This window comes from Triticum aestivum, chromosome 3D (assembly GCF_018294505.1).
Source record: "Triticum aestivum cultivar Chinese Spring chromosome 3D, IWGSC CS RefSeq v2.1, whole genome shotgun sequence".
Classification (NCBI taxonomy): Eukaryota; Viridiplantae; Streptophyta; class Magnoliopsida; order Poales; family Poaceae; genus Triticum; species Triticum aestivum.
The window spans coordinates 438,959,790-438,968,504 of record NC_057802.1 but is presented as its reverse complement, the minus strand read 5'-3'; the positions used below and the strand labels follow the sequence as shown (position 1 = coordinate 438,968,504).

The 8,715-nt window shown below is 46.7% G+C and overlaps 1 protein-coding gene across 5 annotated transcripts in view; it reads right to left on the bottom strand.

Moving 5' to 3' along the window:
* Positions 1-3,594: 3,594 nt before the first annotated feature.
* Positions 3,595-8,715, bottom strand: part of LOC123079466 (pentatricopeptide repeat-containing protein At1g55890, mitochondrial) — a 7,795-nt gene continuing 2,674 nt past the window's right edge. Inside the window, exons 2-6 of one of the 5 annotated variants that reach the window (XR_006438006.1) lie at positions 7,587-7,639; positions 7,425-7,490; positions 5,267-7,118; positions 4,966-5,191; positions 3,595-4,042 (exon numbers count right to left, since the gene is read on the bottom strand). The gene's annotated coding sequence lies outside the window, so the exon portion shown is untranslated. The remainder of the gene's footprint in view (positions 4,043-4,965; positions 5,192-5,266; positions 7,119-7,424; positions 7,491-7,586; positions 7,640-8,715) is intronic. The other 4 variants (XR_006438007.1, XR_006438008.1, XR_006438009.1 and 1 more) reach the window with 4 other exon arrangements.

Below are 8,715 nucleotides of genomic sequence, written 5' to 3'. Positions count from 1 at the left end.
GTGAAAGGGTAATACCAATGCCATGAATTAATTCTTCCATACAAAACTCTTTTTTTAGTTTTTTTTCATTTTTTGATTTTGCTTTAGTTTTCTTTTCTTTTCTTTTGTATGGGTAATACCAGTGCCACTAATCCGTTACTTTTAGAAACACTTTCTTTGTGGAAATCTCACTATAATATGCTAGTTTTGCATAGTAATAATAAGTTTTCCATATATATGTATGCATAAAAATAAATATGTGTGATAGTGCTATTCATCGGTGAGATTGCACATGTATAAAAATAAATATACATCCGTGAGATTGCACATATAGCCACAAACCATTGCATGCAAATATGTGTGAGAGTACTATTCATCGGTCATCTTGTTGTCATCATTGTGTATATTATAAGATAGTGCAAATGCTGTGCAAACCTTATGCAAATTTTGTAATCATTTTTTTCTTCCTAAAGGGTACATTATTTCTTAGGAAACTTCATTATTTTATTTTATTTTATTTTTGTTTCATTTTATTTTTCTTTTAGGGTAATACCAATGCCACTGATTCATTTCTTCTTAGGAAACTTTTTTGTTGTGAAAATTCCATAATTATTATTACATATTATAAAAAACCGCAAGTTCTGTGTAAATTGTGTGCTAATTTTGTCATTATAAGAAAGCGCAAGTTATGTGTAAAAAAGTGCATGTTTTTTCTAAACGGATTTTTTATGTTGTCATTATATAAACGCACAACCTATGTGTAAATTTGACATGCATTGGTCCACTCACTGGGCGCTGCCTCACTAGATATTGCAATGCAGCAACACGTCTCATCGTAGTTGAGTCAATGGCCTCGTTTGACGATTTCTAGCGCTTCGTGGATGTTCTCTACTTGCAGTTTGGGCCCGATGTCATTGCTGGGCGTTGTTGGCTGCTACTCCCACCGCCCGATTAGTGCACATGTTAATTTAGGCCAACTCCGTATGCAGCATTTAGTGCACATGTTAATTTAGTGCATTAATTTAGGCAGCATGCATGTGCACTAATCTACTCCGTATGCAGCGTACTTCCTCCGTTCCTAAATACTTGTCTTTCTAGGCATTTCAACAAGTGACTACGTACGGAGTAAAATGAGTGAATCTACGCTCTAAAATATGTCTACATACATCCGTATGTGATATTCATTTGAAATGCCTAGAAAAACAAGTATTTAGGAACGAAGGGAGTACATGTTAGCAGTTTAGAGTGTAGATTCATTCATTTTACTCTGTATGTAGTCACTTGTTGAAATGCCTAGAAAGACAAGTATTTAGAAATGGAGGGAGTAGATTAGTGCACATGCATGCTGCCTAATTTCAATCAAATTGCTAACATGTATGTCGTACGTAGCTGTGGCAGGGCGCCAACACATGCCCAGGGGCCAATCGACTGAACCAACATTTATTTTCAGTCGATTGACATGTAGTCAGTCCCATTCTCTTATGTTCCTCTCGAGTCGATCGCGCGTGGTGGCCGTCGGATATATGATTAGGCCAACTCCACCGCGCGATCCCATTCCGTTCGGTCCCGTCTGTTTAGGGTAAAAGAGACAAACTAGACGGCCCAGCGCGCGACGGCCTGGACCCATTTGGTCCGTTTTGTGTTCGGGCCGACCCATTTCGAGCGCAAACATGCGCCGGGTTTGGGTCGCGGCGGACAGCAAACGGACGTATCGCTCGTCCGCGTCGGGGCCGCGTGGCAGGCGGCCACCTACCTCCCACCGCCCGACATTAATGCGCAAGCACGGTCGGCCCCACCTGTCATCCGCCTAGGCGAACGGTCGTCGTCCTTCTTAAATGGGGAAGCCGTGGACCGGTCGTCGTCCACACTCCCCACTCCAGCCCGCTGCCTCCTCGAAACCCGACATGCCCCAAACCCTAGCCTCTCCCCGTCCTCGAACTCGCCGGCCGGCCGCCTCGCAGCCATGGGGCTCTGGAACCACGGCCGCAAGGGGAAGCATGACCGCGAGGCTGGCTCGTCCTCGGGATGCCGCCGCGGCTCCGTGAAAGAGGAGGCCGCATCGCCACCGTGTCGGGCCCCCGCGCCTGCCCCATTCACCATCAGCCCTAGGGGCGCCGGCGAGCGCGACCGGCAGTACATCAGCGCGGATGTATGCCGGCGTTATTGGGAGGCGAGGACGCCGCTCCCGTGGAGCGACGTCCACCTTCCCAATAACTGGCATCTCTCCGCCGACCGGGTCCCGATCCCGCCGGTCCCGACGAGCGGCCGTGCGCGCCGCGAGGAGATCGAGCGCCGCCGCCGCCGCCTCCTCCTCGACGACCTGCACTACGACTCCAGGTACGCCCCCAACTCCGTGCTCTGGAACACGTGGCTAAGGGACGAGCACGACGTGCGGCGCGCCTCTTTCTTCGCCGGCTCGTCGTCGGGGCCGCGGCGGCCACGTCGAGAGCGCGCAGCGCCTGCACCACCTCCTTCACCATCTCCGTCGCCACCACCACCTCCTCGCATGACAGCGGAGGAGGAGGCCCGGCTCATGCAACGTGTCATGGAGGACTTCATGAACACGCACGATAAGCGCCAATGGCCGGGCCTCGAGGAGACGATGGCCCTCTCTGCGGCCGACGACGTCGCCATCCCCGAGCTGGAGATGGTGAGGGCGGAGGAGGTGATGGAGGAGGAGCCGGTGGCCGCGTTCCACCCGGGCCCGGAGATGGCCGACGCCGTGGGGGGCGTGAACTGGTGCCCCACGCCGCTGCGGTCACCGGAGCGGGAGGCGTCGCCACGGGAGGAGGTGGTGCAGGCACCTCCCGCCTTCCAGCCCGCCCCCGTGTACCACGGACCGCCGTCCCACCTCTGGACGCCGCCGGACTACGTCGACCTCGTCAGCGACGACGACGACATCGGCAGCCACTGAAGACGGCCACGGCCACGGCATCGACGGGCACGGTAGGAGAGCGCGGGCGCCGCTTTTTGTTTTGTTTTTTGTGTTATATATGGCAATGTGAACCGTGGAACTGGGCCGTTTTGTGGCCGTGATGGTTAATTTATGTAATATGTTTTTATATTTGCGTTTATTTTTTTATTTCGGCATTTTATTTTAGTTTTTCTGGGTTTTTTTAATCACGTCCACCCCGGGCATGATTTGGAGTGCGGCTGCGCGTTGGGCGCATCCACGACCCAACGGATAGAAGCGAACATGGGCGAACCCATTGCTGTCCCAAAGGGACGAAATTCGGCCAAACCAAACGTCCGTTTGAGGTCGTGCGGTGGAGTTGGCCTTAGCCTCTCCATCTGCACGGCGGGGGGTGATCCTGACCTGTGAGCGAGGCATATATTTTACGAGATTCAGGCGCGGAATCAAATTTTCACTGTTTGCATGGCACCCCGCCAAAAAAAGAAGAAACTGTTTTCATGGACCATGTTTGACAGATTTCCTTTTTTTTTCCTCCAATACGCGTCAGCATAGACGTACAGTTACTACGTTATTGGAGTTCAGATCCATTACAAGTAGGGGAACAACTAAATGTCGTGTGCTCTTGTTCATTGTCATTTGCAGCCCAAGGTAGTTAATCAAAAAAAGTGTCTAAAATCTTAAACTGTTGACAGGCTGCAGGATGGTAAATCTTTTTCTGATCGAAAAGGGGTTTCCCCCCGCCCCATTTCATTAAAACGAGGCCACAGCAAACACACAAACTGTTCAACAGCGCTCAACACAAGCTAGAGTAGCTGAAGCCAGGACCAGCAAAGACTACACATAAAAGTATAATACTAGAGAAGCAAGGTACAGGCGCCAAAAATCCCAGCAGATAGACTAAAACTACTACCACCTAGATCGAACAGCGAATGAGAATGAGCTCTCACACAGAGCCCAGGTCCGTCGCGCCCAGGGACGATCTTGCTCCCCCTTGCCAAGCGATCCTCAGGAGCTCTCCTCTTCTTTTGTCCAGCAGTTGCAAGCGACCCTTCATCATCAATAATTGTCCCTCCGAGCACAGAATCAGCCATTGATGAAGTAGCTGCTTATCTTTCCCAGAACAATCCGGGTGTCTTTCCAAGATGCTCCCTGAAAACATATATCATTACGTGTTGTCCATAAACTCCACAAAGTAGCAACAGCAACAATGCAAGAAATCCTTTTTTTATTATCACAGTCCCACAAACAGGCAAGATCAGAAACACAATTGGGGGCACTAAGATCAAAAACCTCAGAAACACTCTGCAAAGTGTGTTCTGCCACAATGCACCCACACAGTAAATGGTTGACAGATTCTGGTTCACTACAAAATAAGCAAGAAAGATCTTCAACTACTTTCCTTTTACTCAAATTATCACGAGTCAGAATCTTATTATGAATAACCAGCCGAACAAATACAAGGTATCTATTTGGAACTTCAACCCCTCCCCAATTGATCTGGGCATAAAAAGATTTAGTAGTATAAGAGGCAGAGCTATCCAGCCTCCATACAGGAATATCCGCAGTATTAGAGAGACGCCTGCAACAAATGTACCAGCAAGTCCCATTGCTCCAAAAAAGATTCATCAACACATCTACGAAAGGTTAGAGCATCTCCAATAGATGGTCCAAATTTTGGCGGTCCAAAACCGGAGATGTAAAATTTGGACCGCCAAAAAGTGCGTTTTAGAGCTCCGAAAAAAGCTCAACTCCAACAGATGGTCCAAATTAATGGTCCAAAAGAGCAACTTCAATAGATGGTCCAAACCAAAGGTGTAAAAATATGAAAACGGCCGCGCGGCTGCTGCCAGCCACTGTTCAGCCGCGGTTTTGCATTGAAATAGCAACAAAAATTTGAAAATCGCTCAACCACTTGGGTTCATGCGAGCAAAGTTTGACAAGCAACCGGCCCACTTTGAGCATTCGGCGTTGATGGTGGACCAACGTTGGCGTAGAGAGTCGCTCGAACGGAAGATACCACTTGTGTTGCGCTCATCGAAATACTCCTTGACGCGTTTCCAATAGGTGCTCACCGTTTGGTCGCTTCCAACGCTTGCATCTTGAGAGATTTTCTTCCAAGCAGTGCATATCAACACATCCTACGTGGTGGTATAATTTCCACTTCTTCCCTTGACAATAAAGCCCTCATCGTCCACATCAAGATTGTCATCATCATATTGGGTTTCATATTCTTGTGACTCATATATGTAATCATCATTTGCCACATTTGTTGCATGCATGAAAGCTTCATCATCAACACTACAATTGGACGCACAAACAATCAAGAACACAAAAAATTTGAAACAAACGAGAGCACAAACGGAAAATTTATACCTTTGCGACATTTCGTCGAACATGTTGGAGGCGGTGGCCGTCGGCGTGGCCACATCTTCCTCCACAGCCAGCGGTGGCGGCGGGGGAGGTTGAGGAATGGATGTGTGGCCGCTGGCCGCACCGTCTGCGAGTAGTCACCCCGAGCCGCCGCGGCCGCGTACTGTCGGTCAGATTGCGGCTGCGGTTGGCCGGCCGTTTTACGCTGCCTCCTCGTCCCTTCGCGGTCGGGGCGGTGGCCACCGGCCGGGGCGGCGCCAATCCGGGCCGGCGGGCGGCGGCATGGCAGCGGTTGCGGGCGAGATGGCAGCGGCGGCAGCGGCGGCGGCCACGTGGGTCAGCCCACCGGCTGCGGCGGTGGCGGAGAAGGCGGCGGGGTCATTGCCATCGGCCATGGCGGCAGCGGCCGGGAGGCTCGCAGGCGGGCGGGCGGGAAAGGAAATGAAGTGGCGGTTGGGTGTTCGCGGGCGGCGGCTGGTTTTGGACCAGATGCACCTCGTGATGTAAATTTGCATCTCGAGGTGTTGTATTTTACATCACGAGGAGGCCGCGGTCCAAATTTTTTTGCATATGGACCATCTGTTGGAGCAGCGTCTTTTGCCCCAGACGGTCCAAAAGTTAGGTATTTTTACATTTGGACCATCTATTGGAGATGCTCTTAGTTTCAGGGAAACCCCATCCCACACCTGCTCAACAGTTGCATTCTGTTGTTGACATAACTCATAGATATCCCAGAATTGGGTTTTTAAGGAGACGCCCCGACCCAAACATCAAGCCAGAAAAATACCTGATTACCATTACCAACAATCCATTTATAGAAAGGCCTCACCCCAGCTAAAGCCCAAGTCAACCCTTTCCAAAATGGGGAACCCACCTTTTCTTTGGCACAGAGAATGTTAGGCCTCTTAGTTTGATACTTATAGTCCACTAAGGACACCCAATTTTTGTCCCCCCCAGCAAAATACCTTCTAGCCCAAGAGGCTAGCAAGGACATATTAACTTCTCTCAAGTTAGGAACTCCCACCAGGCCACCATATTGTTTCCTCTGGGACACAAGTCCCCAATTGGCCAAGTGATATTTATGAATGTCCCCCATATTCCCCCACAAAAAGTGAGCCATCTGGGAGGTAATAGCTTTGATTGCACACTTAGGAAATTTAATAATGGACATAAGATATGTAGGGATGCTGGCAATGCAAGTACGAATAAGCACCAACTTAGCTTCATAGCTAAGCTGCCTCCCTTTCCATCCACAAATTCTTTTGATAATTTTATTAATGTAAGCTTAGCAAAATGTAAGGGAACCCCCAAATATTTCAAAGGTAAATCCCCTTTCTTGCAGCAAAAGATCTGGGCCAAACTCTTAGCAATCTCTTCTTCCACATTAACAGTTAGCAAATCACATTTGTTGAAGTTAATCTTCATACCAGACAAACCATCAAAACAAGAGAGAAGCCACTTAACATTTCTAGCATTATTTAAACTAGGCTCCAAAAACAGCAAGGTATCGTCAGAATATTGCAGACTCATAATCCCCCCAGAAATCACATGGGGGAGAACCCCAGACATATTCTTTTTAAGAGCAGCTTTTTGCAGAATCTTAGAGAACACATCAGCCACCAAGTTAAATAATATGGGCGAAAGAGGGTCCTCCTGCTTGAGCCCTTTACCACTAACAAACAAAGGGCCATTATGATCATTAAGTCTAACAGAAAAGGAAGGCCTAGCCTTAGCACATTTCTCACTATTTTTCCACTACCTTGACAGCCTAGCCTTAGCACATGGTTTGCTCTCGAGTTCATGTGCAGTATGAAGTCCCAATATTGAAATCCTTACAAGCTAGCAGTGTGTGTACCTGACCAGAAATTGAGAGAAGATACACAAGTATTGATCAAATTTACCCATGTATAACCAAAGCAAATGCAGTTCTCTCGTACAACTTGCTCGATGGCTGCTATCTCCTGAGCCAGGTGTACAACAGGCTGCACTCACCACAAGACCAACCATAACTTGATGGTCACAAGGCATGCATAGCAAGTAGAATTAACTTAACAAGGTTATTAGTATGTTCCTTCTGTGTTACTTAGTCTAAAGCATGAGCATGCACATTTGATCCACACAGGAAAAGGATGCAAGTTTAGGTTAGGTTACATTTGATTACCTGACAAGACGACAAAGCTCAGAGTAAATTTCAGGACAACAATGATCCTGACAAATTAAATAAAATCTGTGCATGGAGAGTGAAAATAACAATATAAATAAGACAATTGCTCATAACTCAAATATAAAACTTAGATGGATAGATTGTGTCCAGAATACATACCCTCTTGTTAAAAAAAGAATGTATACACTTGAAATAAAATCTAGCGTACGAGCCTGTACCAAATAAATAAATATGCAATATGAGTAACCTAAAAAATAAGATAAATACAAGCACTTGTTCTGAACTAATGCAACTGAATCAGCTATGCAACCAGTATCCTGTAAAATAGATTACGACCTCAAATATTTCAGACCAACTTTCTCAGAGGAAAACATTTTAACCAAACATATTTAGGGTCAGGCATCCATACATTAATAAACATAACAAAAAAAAAATTATGTAAGTGCAGTCATCTCGACCTTCCACGTTAATTCAGCACAAAAGCATATAATCTATTTATCTACATTAGATGACAAGAATAAGAAACAAATGGAAAGGAAAGACAATCTGCACGGAGTCTCCGTCATGAATGTCATTGTCACCCAATAATTGCTCTTTCTTTATTTTAGATGAGTTTGTAGTACATCCACTACCCACAGCATACTTCATTTCCAAATTGGAGAAAACAGTACATTGCTCTTGGGCTCCCGAATCTTAAGAAAATCTAGCAAGATATCTACCCATCCAATAGAATTTTCCAAGAAAAATATACATTCTTATGCAAATTCATTATCATGGCAGGGATCACCTAAGCAAAAAAGCATAAACGTGGCTAAATTATTTTCGACGCTGAAAGCATATACAAACTGAGATAGTCTGCAGCTCCTCAATCAATCAATTCTGCTTTTGAAATAAAATGTGTGCCATATATCTGAAGGGACAAGTACATATTACTCAATAGAAGATCTCTCCGATTTTCTAACTGACTTAGCTAGTCAGTTAAAGCTAAGACTCCGTGCCAGTATTACACGCAGGCAGCAAGGAAACACAAGCAAAGGAAGCCAACAAAATAACACCATACCAGAAATATTGTACAAGGACAGGCGCTGAGGATGAACCACCATATCTGAAGATAATCAAATAGAGACAAAGGCGACAGCGTTGGACAAACCAACAACCACTGGTCAGTGCTAGCACACGCGCGAACCCAAAGCAACCCGAGGAAGACACACACCAGTACATTTGTGCAGAAGCAGGCTACAAAACGAGGCGAGGTGAAATCAAACAGAAGCTAGTCATGATCCTCCAC